The sequence below is a fragment of the Pleurodeles waltl genome, chromosome 10 (assembly GCF_031143425.1).
Source record: "Pleurodeles waltl isolate 20211129_DDA chromosome 10, aPleWal1.hap1.20221129, whole genome shotgun sequence".
NCBI lineage: Eukaryota > Metazoa > Chordata > Amphibia > Caudata > Salamandridae > Pleurodeles > Pleurodeles waltl.
In genome coordinates this window covers 317,623,066-317,643,102 of record NC_090449.1, presented here as the reverse complement: position 1 = coordinate 317,643,102, position 20,037 = coordinate 317,623,066, and the positions used below count along the sequence as shown (strand labels likewise).

The following is a 20,037-nucleotide window of genomic DNA, read 5'->3' as shown; positions in this document are numbered from 1 at the left end:
AAAGGAGACAAAAAGCCAGGGAAAACAGAACACTGGCTATTCTGGCTTTCTGATCTTGCCTCATATCAGTCTACTGAAAAAGGAGCGATCTATTGTTCCTTTTGCAACTATTCTGACAAGAGCTTTAGATTTGGACGACTAATGACATTTCAGTGAATCCTTGTAGGTGTATATTAATATTTACATCAGTGTGTGTGTGTGTGTGTGTGTGTGAATACACACACATCTGCAATGTCATTAGGGATTTGATCAGCGATGTAATTTGTGAGGTCATAAACAGTGCATGACTAGGATGTGATTATGGTTAGTCAGTCCACCGATAGCTGACGAATTGCAGTGGTTTTTGGGTTTTGATTTTTAAATATATATGTACTTCAATAGCGTTTTGAGTGAAATCAATTGTGTTTTGTAATCATATTTTAAGGTGTTACAGTCAAAGCCAACCACTTCACTTTAATCTTATATTTTTCAGTGAATATCTGTATTTTTATCACATGCCACGCCCAACAGTCGGTTATACCACCTTCAACAGCTGGTCAAAAGCTAGGCCCAGAGCACAACCTGCTGTGCGCAGTGTGCAGAGGGAGCAACCCCTATTGCTAAGTCCTGACCTCTGGCCAAGCCCTGTGCTTAAGGCGCTCTGGGTGGCCAGCACCCACTACACATATCCTATGCGAGCAACCAAGCTCCTCTATGCAAAGCACGTTGGGTGTACTGCTTTGCATTAATAAAGAATAGCAAAGAAATACATAAATTTTGCAACTGAAATGGGTGGGTCTAACAGGAGCCTTGCAGCTCTACCCCTTTTGACGAATCACTACAAATGTTAAAATTCCAGGAGTAATTAAATGTGCAAAGCATCTGTCCGATTTCGTGCAATCTCATAAAACTATATTGTGATTATAGGGAAAATGAAAAACATTTTTCTCTCCACCAAGATATATCTAACTTTGATTGCGAGATCTCATTAATTGTAAATGAGACACATTTCCAAAACTATTTCCTGGTAAACTAATGTACAGTTTTACACCAAATAAACAAAGGCACTTGTTTGTACGAAGTCCTGTTTTCGTTCCAATGTTTGGCTACTTCCATCAACCCGTTTTCTCTCTATCAGAGAGCAAAGAATTAAAATGGAAATATTACTTTTTGCACTACTCCCAACCTGCCCCAATCTCCACACAAGGCGTATGGCATGAAACCAGTCATGGCAAACAGAAATCTGATTACGTTATTCGTTTTTGGAAAATTTGATGCAGCTTTATTGATGAGTGCCAATATTAGCAAGAAAACAAAATGTCTTTTCACTGGAAACTCTGACCTAAATATAACCACAGGGGCGCTGTCCCTGCCTCTAATATACATATATTTATATATGCATTCCATTTTTGGGTGTACAAAATTACAAAATATAGTGGTATAAGTCCCGATACTATTCTTCATAGGTTCCGTAAACGATGGAAAATATTTCACAAGTCCCTGCGAAATATGGCTATTATGATTGCCCCAAACGACTGTGCACATCTTTACAGTTGTCCATTCTTTATTTTGCATTCTATTCATGAAAGGTAAACAAACCCTAAGCATTCTAATTTCAGTCAGCTCGGGGTGTTAGCTGCACCTTGGAGAGAACAACTTATCTTTCCCTTTTCCATATAGAATGTGTTTCTTAATAGAGAGACAGCCACATTGCACCTGAAGTTATAGTTAGGTCTGACTTTCCACTCAAAGACCGTGATTTCTTAGTAATGTGGGGACTATTCAACAAAATCTTCTCAAAACTATCCATTAACATATTTGTGTGATTTTGATTTGGCAGGCAAGTTTCCTGCACATCCATGAAGCAATGGCAAAAATAGATGGAGTACGGCTCAATTTTAACTCCCATAGGAAGCAACATCGTTGAGGGGCTACGTGTCCCAAGTGACTTTGGATCCTTGGAGGCAGTCCAATCCTATCTGCATCATCTGTGTACCAGGAGCGCGCCAAAGTGCCAGCAGGAGTCCAGCTGCTCGGAAAGAAACATTATTGGGGGCTACATGTCCGAAGTGACTTTGGGGCCTTGGAGGCGGCCCATTCATATCAGCATCACCTGTGTGCCCAGGAGTGCTATAAAGTGGCAGCATGAATCCCACTGTGCAGGAAGAAACATTGTTGCAGGACTATGTGTCCCAAGTGACTTTGGGGCCTTGGATGCCCAGGAGTGATATGGAGCACCAGCAGGAGTTCTGCTGCGCGGAAAGCAAAATCAGTCCCAACTTGAGTCCCATGTGAGTTTGGGGCCTTGGAGACGTCCGCGTCATATCAGATCACCTGTGTGCCCATGAGCACTATAAAACTCCATCAGGAGTCACGCTGCACGCGAAGCAACATCGTTGGGGGACTACGTGTTCTAAGTGACTTTGGGGCCTTGGAGGCAGCCCATTCGCAGTCTAGGAGCACTATAAAGTACCAGGAGTCCCGCTGTGTGGGAAGCAACATCATTGGGGGCCTACGTGTTCCATGTGACTTGGGGCCTTGGAGGCGGCCCATTCTTATCAGCATCACCTGTGTGCCCAGGAGCACTATAAAGCGCCAGCAGGAGTCCAGCTGCACGGGAAGCAACATCCTTCGGGGACTACGTGTCCCATAGGACTTTGGGGCTTGGAGCCGGCCTATTCATATCAGCATCACCAGTGTGCCCAGTAGCGCAATAAAGCGCCAGCAGGAGTCCCGATGCATGGGAAGCAACATTGTTAGGGGACTACGTGTCCCAAGTGACTTTGGGGCATTGAAGGTGGCCTCTTTGTATCAGCATCACCTGTGTGCCCAGGAGCATTATAAAGCGCCAGCAGGAGTCCAACTGATTCGGACTTGCACTGGCAAAGTCCAAGGCCAGGCCCGTCTTGCGCCTGTCATCAACGGTAGGAAACTGGGCTGGGCCACCCCCTAACGTTTGTCACTCGAGTCCCATGAATGAAAAAACTGTTGAGGGAGTGCTGCAAAGATCCCTATGTAGCTTCTTAACTCTTCCTTGGCTCCTACTGATGCTTTTAATAGTTGCCTCCCTTTACTACACTCGCCCTGTACAATTAGGCAGATTATAGAGGTTACCACAGGTCTCTTGTTTGATTTGCGCTTTAGTTATTTCTCTCATTGTTGTAGCACTGTAAAAATTTGATAGTCTACTCTTTAATCTGGGGACTTAGAAGGAGGGCTAAAGCTTTTATTTGCTTCTCTCTTTTCCTGCTCAATTTAACCATCTGATGTGGGGAAAGAGAAAGCTCCCCTCCTCCTCGGCTAAACTGAAATCCTCTGGAACAGCACACAAATCGACCAGTAAATTGCGTACCACCATAGCGGCCTACCTAACAGGGGCTATGGGTGATAACAAAAAGGAAATCTCGAGTATCGAGAAGAGACTGTCCATTTGCAATCAAGGGACGCTAGTTACATCAGTGCTTGATCGCACATGTGATGAACCGGCAATATTTCCCTGGGCCGCAGCTGCAGACTGAGCAAATGCCCGTACATTATCTACACATAACATGTCAGCTCATACCTCCCCATTTGACCCACTTGACTCTAGATTATAACCACTTCCAAAACGGATGAGAACGCCGGGACCCCATTCATGTGCAACTGAGAGTAATCAACCAAGGGCATATGTGGTATTATGTAAAATCAAGACACCTGCAAGATTTTGTAAACTAATTTACAAAAAATCTAGAGTAACAAATTCCAGGTCAACATTGGGAGAGCTCAAACGTTTTGTTTCAAGCTTTGGGATTCTCTGCCAAGGCCTCTTTGGATACCAGTGTCACCAGACTAACCCAAGTTGAAGTATCACTTTGAGTTGTTTGGATTAGTTGAAATCTCATGCCTCCACTGTTATTGCATAGTCTTTGTTTTATACTAAAGTTCCGCCTACTGCGGCTCCGTCTGTGTCTCTGCAACTGGTGGATGCTTGTCCCATAAAGCAATCCAATGCTAACTCTTGTGTTTGGAAGCACACAATCAGCACATGGACAGTGATACTGAACCCTCAGGGGAAGACATTGTTATTGACTATATATTATCTTCCCATAGGTATTCTTCCATGATATCTAACTTTACTACGCATAGCATCGCCGCGAAACCCACAAAATATAGACCTTAATCCTAAGCATCTGCGTTTACTAGTGAAACTGGCTAGTTTGTGCTTTGTGGATAGCTTTTAGAACGCAAACCTCAATGGTTTATCTTTGCGTTGGTCACAAATACAACCTGACGATTTTATGGGAAAGTTGATTTCTTTGCACAGAATGTCTTTTGAAATATGCCTGGATGACAACGCTAGCCCCAACTATATTATTACGGCCTTCCTCGATATTCCAAAGGGGATCAAGGAAGGACTATCTGCTACGAGATAACACCCTCCTCGGGCTCAAAAAAGGGTGGTTTGATTCAACCTGTATTAAGGCCCAAAAATGCCTTAACGAAGCCCTATATAAAACTCCCAGATGTTCACAGGAGGCCAAGAGATACAAGAATAGATCTGCCTTTAAGGCGAAGAACTTAGCCCTAAGGGATGTAGTACAAGAGGTCTTACTTGAAGCTAGTCGAAATAAAGATGGTGCAGTCTTCTGGCTCATGATCAAGTCTCGCTTTCTGAGAGATGAGTGCACCCCTAGTTTGGAGGTCGCCGTAGCAGAAAGCGAGTGGGTGACCCATTTTACCAATATCTACGCAAACCCAAATAATAATTCAGCAGAAAAAATACTCTCTGCCGAAGACGCTGTTACTACAGACTCCCGTAGCAGCCTTTCCACTCTTGCATTTTCTTTGGAGGAGGTTAATGGAACTAGTAAAGGTGGGGAGGCTCCACATCCAGACAGCATTCCTATCGAAAGAAATGTGCCAATCTCAGGCAGGCCCCGATTGACTCAAGTTTTGGGTGCACCTTGTACTGTCGGTTTCCTGAGTGCTTGATCAGAGTCCCATATTGTTCCATTTAAGACGGGAAATCATTCATCATCGGCTTGCATCCGCCCAATCTCACTGCTCCACTCCCTGGTGAAAGTGGCTGGTTGTGTTTTTCTGGCCAGATTAGAAGACTGGGCTGTAAACCATGGGATTCTTTCAGACTTACAATTTGGCTTCCACAGTGGGCTTGGGACGATTGAACAGGGACTCAATATGAACCTTATAATTGGCAAGTACACTAAGATCAAGGTGATCAATTTGTATCTAGCTTTTGTCGATTTATCAAGCATTTTTGATTGTCTTTCATGATAAACTGTAAGAATTATGATGGAGCTTGATGTGAACCGACCCATTTACCTGTTTTTGAGGGAATTGTATTTTGGAAGTAGGGTCAAGGTCTGAAATGGACTGAGGGGGGAATTCACTAACTCATATGGGGTGGAGCGGGGTGTTAGACAGGGGTGTGTACCCGCTACTTTCCTATTTACCTTATACATTAACAACTTAGGGAATCTTCTATTAGTGAACAGTACAGACCTCCCCCAAATCGGTCCTCGTCCGATTCTGACTCTCATGCTCGTGGACGATGCCGTCTTAATGGCACGTACCCCTTGCTCCTCCGGAGGATTTTACCCTGTTTTGTTTCTTACGTGCAGGAAATAGGGCTTTTAGTCAACATAGGGAAAATGTTTATCATAAAGTGTACTAGGATGCATGTTACATGTCGTGACATATCTGGGTATTTTGTTCGACATAGACGGAACCTGGAAACCTGTGATTAACACCAAAAAGTTGCACTTTATGAAGGCTATTACTGCACTGCCAAACTTTGAGTTTAAACTAGGGAGAAAGCCACTTAAGGAAATGTTAGCTACTTAAAGACCCAAGTGTTTGTAATGCGGATATATTGACTGTCAACCTCTACAAATGGTGGAAAGATCTTTCTTAAGAAGCTTTTATTTGTTACCGAAAGCAGCTTGGTGGTAATTTGCCTCTCCTAACTGGGTGTTTCCTTTTCTTCTGATGTTGTTAGATCCCAGCCAATCCTCCTTTAGCATAAAGTCTGGACCTCGGAGGCCACTACCCTCAACGGTGAGATCATTTGAGATTGTCTTAATTCAGCCTTCCATTTCCAAACCCCTTGGTTGAATTATGTCAAAACCTTTGTTCGGACAATCCTGAGTACTTTAACTCCCCTGAGACCATGATGTTGACTAGTAAGAAAGATCTGAAAGGGGCCAGTCTCTCCCTGTTTGTTTGACTAGAGAGACCTAGTGTTCTCAGAAATCAGATGATACTGATTTCTTGATTCAGCCCTACTTTGAATTTGTATTGAGCCCGAGACACAGATTTATTTTACCCAGATTTAGGTTGGATATATTTCCCCGTCTGATTACCTTCCCCAATGTTAAGGATTGGTCGAAAACACTTACTAAATGCCCATGTGACAACATATCGGCTCAAACTACTATGCATGTAGTTTTATTTTGTAAATTTTCTAAAGATCTGAGGAAGAGAATTTTATTTCCCTGTCTGCATGAATATAGATTTGTACAATGTTGTCCAGCATACCTGTTTTTACAGTCCCTGCCTTTGCCTTCGGTTTGCTGTATTATGTCTATGTATTTATCATCTGTGCTCAATCAGAGGAAACTTGTATTTGTCTGTAATGATCATGTTCAGGGTAAATTTGTCCCAGGATGAACAGATATATTATGACATCGCTTTACACATCTAATATTCATATGTCCTTTTCGGGTTTTAACTTAGTTTTTATTTGTAATAAGTTTTGTACAGCTTTTAAGATTTTAGTACAGAATCACATAAAGCTGATTTGAATTTGAGCTCCCATAAGAACATTTACGCTGCAGTGCAATCAGAACGATAGACTGGAATTACACCAGACTGTATATGAAACTTGAACTTTATATTTTAGAAAGGAAGTGCCTTTGCTTGATTTCGTAATAAACTGGGTAGTTATTCATTTGTAGACCTCAAATGGGCATGTCAATCACACTCAGAAAGATGTCTGGACCACTAATCTGTGAATCGTCAGTGAACAATGATTTAAACAATTAATCAAATCCAATTGAACGAGGGACTTTTTCAGCAGGGTCCATTTCGTGTCCTCAAACTGAAAATCAGGCCCAAAGGTCATGTGCAACAGATGGTGGCCACTCACGGCTAGTTGGGCGTGCAGTCCAAGAGCACAAGAACAGACAGAAAGAGAGGCCCAGAGGAGAGAAAGAGAATTTGAGTGCCGCTACCTGTTGGCAGAAATGTCAAGACTGACAAAGCCTTATACCCAATGTGATTTTACGTAATCTCACGTAAACCACACCTTGTTCGGGTCGCATGTAGCATATTTCATCCACTACTGAAAACTAGGGCCTGCACATGTAAGATTGGTGTAACTTGTTGTTTCATCTTCTGAGCTGTCTTTGATCCAAGAACTGCGTTACTGCATAAACAAGTAGGATGTTTCCAGAACTCCTTACTAGGTCATGGGATTGTGAATTTTGTATAACTTTAACTTTTGATTTCTCCACTCTGTTTTTTCAAGTAGAGTCTCGGAATCTACTTAGAAGGGCTGGATGGAAAAAATTAAGTGAAGAAAGATGTATATAGTTTGACAAATTATGTCATGTGAAATTGCATAATCATATTTTTACTAACTGTAACGGATATTGCACTTTAACCAACTTCATTGGAAAAGTTTCTGAAGACCTCTGTATTACCACCATTTTCTTCCTGGGGACTGTAAGCCCCAGTAACTCCTGTAGAGGGTGAGCGTTTACAAGAGTATTGGAATTTTTCATTACTATTGCTTCAGAAAGTCTTGACTTTTTAGTCCATTTATGTGAAAATGTGCTTTAAAATAGATCATTTGCACCGATTCTTCAAAACTTGCCCTGGGGGAATCCACCTTCTCAGGCATAGGAGTGGGCGGCACGCTTATTAAGAAGAGTTTAGGCAATGGCACTGTGAGACAAATTTAAGAAAAGGTGCTGCATTTTATGCTGTGCCACTTTTCTTGCACCCCCCCCTAACGCCACAGTGTGTGGGCCATATTTATATTACAGTGCACCATGGTGGTATTAGGAACAATAGTGTCAAAATGTTTGACGCTATTGTGGCACTTTGCTCTACTAGTGGCAAAAATGTTGACGCTATTGTACCAAAGTGCACGGAGGCCCATGGATTTCAATGGGTGGGTCCTTTTAACGCCTACTTTCAGCATGTGTTAAAAATGGCGCCAAAAATGGTGCAATGAAATCTTGTAGCTTTCATTGCACTGGTTTTGCAGGCCTCGTGGTGCCAGAACGCCCCCTTTGCACACATTATGCTTGGTGCATGCATAATCTGGTGCAAAGGGTTACAAAGTAAAACAATGCATGCTTTGCGCCACTCTGTAATTATGACGTGGAGAAAAGGCCACCTTAGCACCGCCTTAGCGTAAAAAAGAAAATGACACTAAGGTGGAGCAAGGGGCTCTTAAATCTGTCCCTGCATTTTTGATAATTTCTAGCCAAGCTATGGAGTTATTATGTAGGGGTACAGGTTCTAATTAGCAGTAGGGGGGGAGATATGAGTAGCAGCATTTCCAGTTGGCGCAAAAGAAAGCAAGTAAAGTTGCACAATAAATTAAAATCGATCATGGGATACTTAGGGGCATATTTAAGAAAAGCAGCACTGCACCCAGTGCAGAACAAGCATATTAATATAATACTCAATTGCTTTTCACAGTAGACCTTCAGTGATCTTATCTGTCTGAAAATCTTATGTACACTTTATGCTCTGAAAGGTAATTTTGATGATGCGTCACTGCCAAAGGAGGCTTATAGTCCCCTGTGATTTTAAATAACAATAAACATTGCTAAAATGGATATAAGCCTCAACAGCAGTCATTTGAAGCAGCCCAAACTTCAGCGAATGATGTGAAAATGCTAAGCTCTCCTACTACCCTTAAGGGAGGCCAAAGTAGCTCAAATTTCCACTGCACCTCCTGATTTTACCCCAAAAATAGTGCTAACGTCTTGGCCTACCATCACCCCAGAAGAAACTGTCTCCACCACGAAGTCCATTCCCTCAGGGACCCAATTGGTCCTGCATACGCCAGAGGACTGAATCCCATCAGCTCATGCTCACACCTATTCTGAATGCCTCCATCTCTTCCGCGACCTTCTCAGATGCTTGGAAAAACATTTGTTCTTCCATTGCTTAAGGAACCCTCTTCGAACCCTTCAACACTCGCCAACTACGACTGATGTCCCTGCTCCCAGGTCTTACAGAAAATCTCCAACAGGCTGCTCACAGAATAACTCAATGACCACCAACTCCTCAAAACCACTCAGCCTGTTTTAAAATCTATCTACAGCATGGAAATTGCTCTCATCGCTGCTGACACGAGTGACACCCGCATGATTTTTACCAGAAACAACACAGCAGCCTTCATCCTCCTGGACCTCTCCCCAGCATTTGACAGTCTCCCACCCTTTCCTCATCCAATGCAAAACCAACATCGTAATCCAAGGCCGGGCACTCCGATGGAACTGCCCCTTCCTGACTGGACCCACTCAGTCAACCTGGCACCGTACACGTTGGATGCCCGCAAACTCATCTGTGAAGTTGTGCAAGGATGCACCCTGACCCAACCCTTTTAAATGCATACTTGATCTCTGTAGCCCACATCATCATCTCTCACAACATCAACTTCCTCTCCAATGTTGACAACGCACAACTCATTCTCTCCCTCACGGACAAAGGTGCCCAGAGATGAAGTTTAGTGCCTGCATGACTGAAATCACCCACTAGATTCAGACCAACTGTCTGAAGCTGAACACCAACAAGACCGAAATCATGTTCTTCAGGAAGTGCACATCACTGTGAGACAACACCTGGTGGCCAACAGAGCACGGTCTTACCACTTATCCCCCACCACCCATCCTAAGAACCTCTGGGTCATCGGCAACAAACTTGACGTAATCACCCAAGTCCAGTGCTTAATTTGTGCTGGTGGTTTCTGATGTGGAGCACAGGCACTTATTTTTTAGGGCTGGCAGTTATTCTTCTGCCTCAAGCATTTCCTGCGAGCAAAAGACACACATGGGTAAGACGGAGGAAGAGAAAAATGAAAAAGTGCCACTAAGGGGGAAAACAGAAAGCTGCAAAAGTGATTTGAAAGGACAGGGAGTGGATGTAAATGGATTAAAGAGGCCCGAGATGGCTTAGGGATTATGCTGCCTCAGTATTCCGAGCTCGCACATTTAGTTGCAGCAGCTGCTAATGTCAGAGGAAGGCTTCGGGCTCCGGCATGCTTTTATTTACAAATTAGGCACCTCCCATGTCATTGGCGTCACCTCCTCATGTTTCCATACCCTAATGATACTGAGGAAAAATTGCAAATGGCTCCCAATCAGCACCCGGAAAACGGCCATGCATGCTATGGTCAAAAGCAAACTGGAACACCCTCTATGCCGGGATCAACAAAAAACTCACCAGATGACGGCAACCATTCAGAACTCAGCAGTCAGAATCCCTCTTAACGCCCCATGCTGCACTCACATCACACCACTCCTGAAGGAGCTCCAGCGGTTCCCTATTCACAGACAAGCATAATCAATATACTCACCACCCACACTTTAAATGCACTACATAACACCTGCCCAGCATACCTCAACAATCGCATCTGATTTCACAAGCCTTCCATATACCTCAACTCGTCCGGACTCCTACTTGAACACATATCATGCATATGGAAAAACAGATCTGGCGGTCAAGCATCTCCTACAATGCTCTTGAAGCATAGAAATACTTGCCACTAAGCATAGGAGCTTCATCCTTAATTCTTGAATTCCAGAAGAATGTGAAGACCTGGCTTTTCAAGCAGTCCCACTAGGACCTATGTGTGGCTAGACTCATCTGCTCAGCAGGAAGATACCCTCCCGGATGATAGTGTTCTCTGCAAGTCTGCATAGAGTGAAGGGATTGGTCCATTTCTTTATCCAAAGGAATGATCTGACTATCTGGACATTCAATAGATCCCTCATCACCGACTGTGGACTTCTCTCTTTGTGTTTTGTTCAGAGTGAAAGTTGCAACACGCCTTGTAGTCTGGATAGTTTCCCGTCCTCTTTACTCACTGTTTCAAAAGTCAATTGAAATCTGTAACCTAGGAAGCAGTGCCTGCTACAGGGGATAATGATGTAATAACTGGAACTAGGAGCCAACTTTTTAGAAAGTTGGAGGTGGGAATTCAGATTAGTGGAGCCATTGGAGACTTAGAAAGGCATCACAACTCAACTCGAGATAATGAAGCATCAACATTCGTACAGAAGCTTAACACTAATTATCTCAAATGGAGGTGATTAACCTAATATGTAAACATGTACTTAAAAACAAATTCTTTGAAATATAGTAACAGCATTTTTCACAGATTAGAGAAGAGTAATTGTCAGATATGATGAAGCTACTTCAAGAAGGCACTTTGGAAAAGCTTTGGCAGTTGTTTAACTGCAGGAATGTACTGACAGTAATGAGTGGCAGTGTGCAGAGACTATGACTCATTGTAGCTTTATGTTTTGTTATTTTAGAGTGCTTTTTGGAGTGATAGTATACATCAGCATGTTGGCCTCATGTTGCTTAGAATTGAAATTGCTATGTTAGTACAAAAATGAACAGCATTTCTGATGCTGTATGGAGTTCCTGAAAGTAAAATAATTTTTGAAATGTTTTCAGGTGCATTGACAGTGTTGCATAGTTTGCCCTCCTGCACAACTAAAACCTGGGGATTACAATTTAATGCAGGTGGAGAATTGGAGAGTGGAAGTACCAGTACAGTATCTTAAGTCACCATCCAAGAGGATAAGGCTGGTTCAACTAAAACACTCAAATTGGCGGAATGTTTCCTATCTAAGAAATACATATATTCTGTATGGTTAGTGGATGCTTACAGCAAGTGGTTTTCAAAAGCAGTACCTAGCCCTGGCTAATCTAAGAGAGATGAGTGAGTATTTTAGTTGGGGAGCATCCCGTTCCAAAATGAGCAGCCACTGATGAAGAGAGATACTATGCATTCAAGAAGGTGGGGTGATACTCCTTTGACTCCCTTTGGTGGTGTTGTCCAGGAACTTTGGACAAAGAACAAATCAGGGGAGTTGTTCCGTTGTGAAGACTTCACTGCGGCTACCCTAACCTGTTTTTTTTCTTTTCGGCTTGCCACCGACCCAATATATTTGAATATACCCTAGATAGCAGTTGGTCCATATTCAGAAAACACATCTCTATTTGGATATTACTCCTAAAGTTTTAAGAAACTCTTTCAAGACAAACCAAATGTCCAGTGACTGAAATGGTAACCTAACAGTGGCTTATTGGAATAGTGAACAAGTAAAGTCAGCACAATAACCCTATAAGTGTTTTTGTACATTGTCTATGAAAGTATATTTAAATGTTACTGTGCTGGTGTGCTCCCATCTGTTGATGTATTGTTCTTATGTGTGCAAGATTTGTTCTTGTATTGATTACTTCTTTGTGAGCAAGAGGTTAACATAGTTGGTGTCCTCTGTTAGACTAGGCATTGTCACAGTATGTAACTTTGCACTGATGGAGATGGTCTTGGATTTGGAGACCTCGGTTTCCAGCCCATGGGAAAATTGAAAGCTAAGGAACTCTTTTTTTTAGGGATCCTCGGATGAAGGCAGGTTTGCTCAAGCATTTGAAGGACTATCTTTAGCAAAGCAATGGGCTAAAGGTTAGATTACCAATGGTTTGGGTTGTCTGTAAAACAATATCATGGTGACACCCAGAGGCTGCGGTCTCAAGACTTAAAAAATGAGAACGAGTGCCTAGGGCACTTTGGCAGTAGAGCTAACACTTGAATAAAAGGTATGCTGATGCAGGCTTCCAGATTACTTGGAGAAAGGTGCTGTCAGTACGGGGCAACTTTCTAGCTGTTGAGAAAGCCTACCATTTGTGAACAGGAAAGAGATGAACAAAACAACTGAGGATTTAGGTGCTTGAGCTCACAGTAAAGCTGAGGATGAAATGAAGCCATGTCATATCTAGAGTTCTGAATGGGAATAATGGGGTTTTGTAGCTTTAGATAAGTGGAATCTTGGGATTGTTGAGAGTTCATTATCAAGAGCTGCACATGGGATTCGTTGTCACCCCTATACCTTCAATCTTAAACACCACGTAGCTTTGTCTTTTCTAAGGTGACAAGAGAATACGTTTCTTTCAGAATCTCTATTGTAGAAGTGTTGAGGGTTGTAAAAAGAGACTCCAGGTGGGTGAAGGACTAGAGAAGGTGAACTTTCAGCTCTCTACTATAAAGTGCGACCTCTAAACATTTCAAACTACTTCCAAGCCTTTTAGTGACTTGATTGCAAATAAGTCTGTGATTGTCTTGTTGTTAGAAGCCTTGATCACGGTTATTCCTAAACCTAGAAAAGAACATAAACGTCTGGAGCCATATTGGTGCCTTGGCTTGTTTTTTTTGTCCCCATAACATGCAGCTCTATATTTACTTCGAGGTTGCGCAAAATCATGAGACACATCGTCATCCTGACCAGTCTACAGACAAGTAAGCAGGAGATAATATCAAGATGTTGCAGGTGATATACTCTGTCTGGATAATGAAACATTCTGCAGTCACAATTTGCCTGGATGCCTAGGGACTGAGCAGGAGACTTATATAGTTTCAATCTTTAAAAATAATATAGATGAATCCCCTATTGGGAGAGCTGATTCACTTAAATCATGCTTGATGTGTAGCTGGTAATTAAATACCAAGGTATTTATGTAAACGTGTCACTTCAAACTGAAATATTCAAAACTCTTTGCTGATCAATGTAGGAATATGGAGGGGGTGGCAAACTGTTCCATCAAGCCACTGGGTAGGGATTGTGTATTTAAACAGAACCTAGTGTCCAAATTGCTGTATGTTTTCCAGTTCTTGTGAGTTTGGATTCAAGTGGCAAATCTTAACTCAGCCCTGTATATGATTGTGTCCTTCTTCAGGTTCTGAATGGATGAAATTACATTATCATATTTATTTATTGTACTTCTAGACCCCATGATCACCGAAAACAGTTCTGGTGCAAAGACTTAAGAAGTTAATCCACTTTTTTTGTATGAACAGCCACAATGTAAGATGTTCTCTGAAACTCACCAAGTTAGTTTGGCTTCTCAAACTCAAAGGGAGAGGGTGCCAATTAAAAGCTACTTAATAAGCAAAGGATCTACCTCTTTAAGAAACTTTGTTTATTTTTTGGTTTTGAAGGAAATGGGCCAAAGAGGAGAAAAAATTTCTGGAAGGAGAAAACCCGGAGAAGAGTAGCTTTAGCGCCATGGCCCCACAGTGCTTTACAGAGGCTCTTAAATTTGATATATTTTTTAATCAAAGCCAATATAGGGCTTGTAAATGTTCACAAATGTGAGCATGGCGAGGTAATCCATGGGGCAGTCATGCTCTACAATCCTGCACCAGTTGAAGATATTATAAGGAGAAAGTCAGGAAGGAAGTGTTCACATAATCGAGACAGGGTCCTCCCAAAACATGAATTGTGGGATAATGTGATGATTGCTTCAGTATCTTCAAGTAGCTAAAGTAGGAAGCAGAGGGCTATCACTGTTTGGGAGGAAGGATACATTTGTGTCAAACATTACCCCAAGATTTCAAACAGTGCTTACCTGTGTTGGACCCTGACTAAGTTCATCTGCTGCATGTCAAAGGTCCAACAAGAATAAGATCAAGACTACATCCTAACCACATGGCTGAAGGAATACACCATTGACAGAGAAACAACAGTGTTTCATTGTAAATAGCCAGCTTTTGTTGAAACCTTGTGAGGCTAAGTTAGCATCATATTTGTTACAGATTTCCATGTATCCCAATATGTATTTACACTGACACACTGTCTGCCTCAACATAGGATGAATAGTACAGTATGGTAGGTCATACCATCCAAGAATAAACTGACTTACATTGTCACTGTTTCATAATATGTATTCATTGTGGTATGCCTGTCAGTGATGGCGTACTTGTCCATGGGGTTTAGCGAGATCAAACACCCAAGTGCGTAAGGTTGCTACAGTTTGATGAAGATGCTTTGATCACTTGCATTGGAAATTCCACAAGGAGTTTTGCATGATGGAGGGTAAACTATAATTAATGGTTATCAAATCAAATCAAATCATTAACATTTATAAAGCGCGCTACTCACCCGTGCGGGTCTCAAGGCGCTAGGGGGGAAAGGGGGGGTTATCGCTGCTCGAACAGCCAAGTCTTTAGGAGTCTCCGGAAAGCGGAGTGGTCCTGGGTGGTCCTGAGGCTGGTGGGGAGGGAGTTCCAGGTCTTGGCCGCCAGGAAGGAGAAAGATCTCCCACCCGCCGTGGAGCGGCGGGTGCGAGGGACGGCCGCAAGTGCGAGGCCAGCGGAGCGGAGGGGGCGGGTGGGGACGTAGAAGTTGAGGCGTCTGTTGAGGTATTCCGGTCCCTTGTTGTGGAGGGCTTTGTGTGCGTGGGTGAGAAGACGGAAGGTGATCCTTTTGCTGACTGGGAGCCAATGCAGGTGTCTCAGGTGTGCGGAGATGTGGCTGTTGCGGGGTACGTCGAGGATGAGGCGGGCCGAGGCGTTTTGGATGCGTTGCAGGCGGTTTTGGAGTTTGGCGGTGGTCCCGGCGTAGAGGGTGTTGCCGTAGTCCAGGCGACTCGTGACAAGGGCGTGGGTCACGGTTTTTCTGGTGTCGGCGGGGATCCAGCGGAAGATCTTGCGGAGCATGCGGAGAGTGAGGAAGCAGGCGGAGGACACGGCGTTGACTTGCTTGGTCATGGTGAGAAGAGGGTCCAAGATGAAGCCGAGGTTGCGGGCGTGGTCTGCGGGGGTCGGTGCGGTGCCGAGGGCCGTGGGCCACCAGGAGTCGTCCCAGGCGGACGGGGTGTTGCCGAGGATGAGGACTTCCGTTTTTTCAGAGTTCAGCTTTAGGCGGCTGAGCCTCATCCAATCTGCGACGTCCTTCATACCCTCTTGTAGGTTGGTCTTGGCGCTGGCGGGGTCCTTGGTGAGGGAGAGTACAAGTTGGGTGTCGTCGGCGTAGGAGGTGATGATGATGTCGTGCTTGCGTACGATGTCGGCGAGGGGGCTCATGTAGACATTGAAGAGTGTCGGGCTGAGCGATGAGCCTTGAGGTACGCCGCAGATGATCTTGGTGGGTTCTGAGCGAAACGGAGGGAGGTAAACTCTTTGGGAGCGGTTAGCGAGGAAGGAGGCGATCCAGTCCAGGGCCTGGCCTTGGATCCCGGTGGAGCGTAGGCGGGTGATTAGGGTAATGATTATTGGATTATTGGATGTGTATTTAGCCTTATGGAGTAACTACAGGCAGACACAGGATGTGGTTTGGATTTGGTTGGATGGAAGGTTTAACTTTTGTTTTTTACTTAAGTGCTAGTGCATTTTATTAAATATATGCTCCATCAGAGCTTCCACACTTCGCAAAAACAAAATCTGAGAAGGCGTGTTGTGTTGACCATAGTAATATGATATTTTGTTTTTTTTTCTGTTTGGTTGTGGAAAATACCAATAAAGCTGGTTTGAAAATAAAAAAACCAGGAACACTAGCAAGGAGAGGAACAATAACGGGAACTGGAGTCATCTCTTTGGTAGGAAGGAAAAGAGCTAGTTTATTAGTTAGTAGGTCTTTTTTATGCAAGTTTTTCTAAAGCACATAGCAAGCCAAAAGTAATTTGAGTTCATTACAAGAAACATTAAGACTGAAGGGGAATAATATAACATGCAAACAGCGGAACATTGTGATCAAGATGGGTTAACAAGAGAGAAGTTTTAAATCATGGAAGCACAGCAGGAAAATGAATGACATTGATTTGCTTTTTAGTAGTGGTTCTGTCCACAGTCAAGCATGATTTACTTCTGGTGGAGTGGTAATCTTCTTTGATGCATTACTTGCTTTTGGGATACCTTGGTTGTTGCAGAGTGAGGGTCTTTTATGTTACACACAAAACTATGATGATACTTCTTGTATGCAGTGAGATCCAGAAAGAGAAATGAGAAAGGGGCCAGGTTAAAGTTAGGTTCTCGATTTGCAGAAGCTTCAGGTAGAGTCACACATTCTCTTTTCTTGAATTCTTGAATGTTTGTCACAAGTTCAAAGATAGAAAACTATGGAAATTCGGATAATACCTTTTATCCCCCCTTCAACCATATGAAAGGTGTACCTTGTGCTAAAATTGCCTAGCATGTATGTATATCTACCTGATTACCTGATTACTTGTTACCTTGTGTGAAAAACAATCAATACCTTATTGTATTTATCTGTAGTAATGTGCTATATTTTCACACTTTACCAGTAAAAAAAAAAACTGGCTTGTATCTCTCATATGCCATATTGTGTCTAACAAACATGCATGTCTACTTGTTACTGTATTTCGGAAAACAACCAACTAAATTATTTTCTTAATTTATAGTGTCAACTCCATTCACATTTTTCCAGTAAGAAGTAATTCTATGTCAGGACTGGAGGCTCGGGTTATGCACATTTGTCACTGCTTTATTCCAAAAGCAGCCATAAGAAAACAACATTGGGCAACTACATTTCCTAATAACATAGATAAAACCAGTAGGCCAAATATCAGTCAATTGTATAACTTGCATCCATGACATATTGCCAACGACCCTCCCCCTCTTTCTACGCTGCTCTGACAGCAAGTTAATTGCCCTTGCTATTTATGTCAATGTGCGAGTTAGTGACTGAGTATTATTGGATAGCGTGTACCAGCCTCTTTTGAATGGTAGTGTGAGTAGGGGGCAGCAGTGTCATACAGACAAGGGTGTTTTGTGGAAGGCCACGGGGAGTCTTTCCCATCCTCCTCAGATAGAAAGCCTCTTACGGGTGGTATTTATCTTTATCCTTATATACATTTGGTACAATGCAGAAATCTGCAATTCACATTGAGGATTTTGAGGAGGTGGTAGACGATGCTTTTGGCAGGGGATTACATTTCACGCCCCAGGTCAGAGGATGGTTGCCAGTGCCCTAGAGCCTCTTGGGATGCACCTTTTGCTTTTGACCACCAGCCTTCCTGAACTCCTCCTTTGAAGGGAAGAATTGAGATCCCCTGAGGACCATTTGAGCCCAAGAGGCAGGAGGGCCACAGAGCCACCAAGGCTAAGGCCAAAAGAAAGGAGAGCAGTACTTGGGGCAGGATGCTTTTGAAAGATTGAAGAAATTCTTCCTGTTATGGTCCAAGTTGACCGAGGAGGGTGCAGGGGGCACAGCATTTTCCAAATATGCAAAGCTTGTCTCCCCCTTTATGCCAGCCCTGGACTCCGATGATGGTTCCGGAGTTGATGACTCACAACATGGTTCTAATGATGGCTATGACACTGGCAGGCCTTGGAGGCCAGCGCCCATCCCTAAACACACTAAAGTGGGGCTGAGGGATGAACAGGAAAAGTTACGATATGAACTCAGTACTCCAAAAGCAACAAATGCAGCAAGAGGAGGAAACTGTACCGGATTCTAAGAATAGATGATTTGAAAATAACATATACATCTCTACAATTACATAATCAAGTAAGTAATACTTCTATTCAAACCATTTAAACTAAAAAATAACTGTTATAGAACTTAAAATATAAAATAACAAATAAATAGTAACACACTCTGTAACTTTTATCTTTTTCATAGACTACCTAAATGAAAACAAAATCTTCCAAACCAACAAACCAACAGGAAATATCAACTATAACAAAGCATCAAGAATATTTAAGTATACATATATAATAAACTGAGAACTAACCCAAACAGCGATCAAATATAAACCTAACTCCCTAAACCTCGGGAAACAAGCAACAAAATAAAATTTTTAATTAATCCTACTTTTTTCCCTTTTACAATAGAAAACAAAACATCTGTTGCACGTTAAAATGAGCTCAAAGGAAAAGTTGAAAAATCATATAAAACACCTCAATAAAACATACAAGTAAACAAACTGTTAGTAACTACATGTTATACATATTAATATCAAACATGCAAAAGTAAAACTATAATACATATGTAAACTATTTAACTACTTACAGATACAGTGACAGAACCTGCCAAATTTACCACTTCGTAAAATGTAAAGCAATTATTAAATGATATGGGCTATGGCTAAGAAAGTGCATCAACAGAAATTATAAACTGACAATGTACTAATCATTATTCTAATGCATGCTATGGAAGGGAAACTACAAAAGATAAAGTTGTAATTAATGTAAAGGAGCACAGCCACCAACCAAATGTGACAGAAACAGAAGTTCAAGAAATCTTACAAGATAAAAGCGAGGCAAGCAGTAGCTCCCAGGAACGCGCAAGCAAAATCCTTAAAGACATTCTACCCAAAGTCCCCAAACACCTAACGAGCCAACCATCACCTATCCCCACTTTAAAACATCGAATTGCAAGCACTAAAAAAGCCACCAGTGAAACGACACCTGCCCCTAGAAGATACCAAGACATCCACATACCAAATCATTTAAACATTACACATAAACAAGAACCATTCATTTTATATGACAATCTAAATAATAAAAAACAGATCCTAATCTTCTCTACTGCAAACACCTTCATGAAACTTAGCCAATTTCGAACTTGGATGATTGAATGGGCCTTCAAACTATTCATTCAGCTATACACCATACATGGTGAATATCAACTCACCAATATCCTTTTCACATATGTTTTATTCCTAAATAAACAAAGCAGCACCTACTACAAGCTCCTAAACTATATAACACAACAAACAAATAACTGCTATCCACAAAATAATAATCATTGACTTTGAACAAGACATGATTCAAACAATTCTAAAAATATTCGCGCACAGCCATGCAATTCTGTTGCTGTCACTTTAATCAAAGTATATGGCGACACCTCCAAAAATCTACACTAACTGTAGAATATTCCACTAATAGCCAATTAACCTCCAAAATAAATAAAAAATGGCAGCACTGGCCTAACACAGCGATAGTCAACCACTGTAACTTACTAATAGAAAGCCATTTCTACCAACAAAGAAAAGACAAATTTAGGG

The 20,037-nt window shown here is 42.3% G+C and overlaps 1 protein-coding gene across 4 annotated transcripts in view; it reads right to left on the bottom strand.

The window, feature by feature from the left end:
* The window catches only part of LOC138261506 (ankyrin repeat and fibronectin type-III domain-containing protein 1-like), a 1,513,685-nt gene that overhangs the window by 2,829 nt on the left and 1,490,819 nt on the right, over positions 1–20,037 (bottom strand). The gene's annotated exons all lie outside the window — the stretch shown is intronic.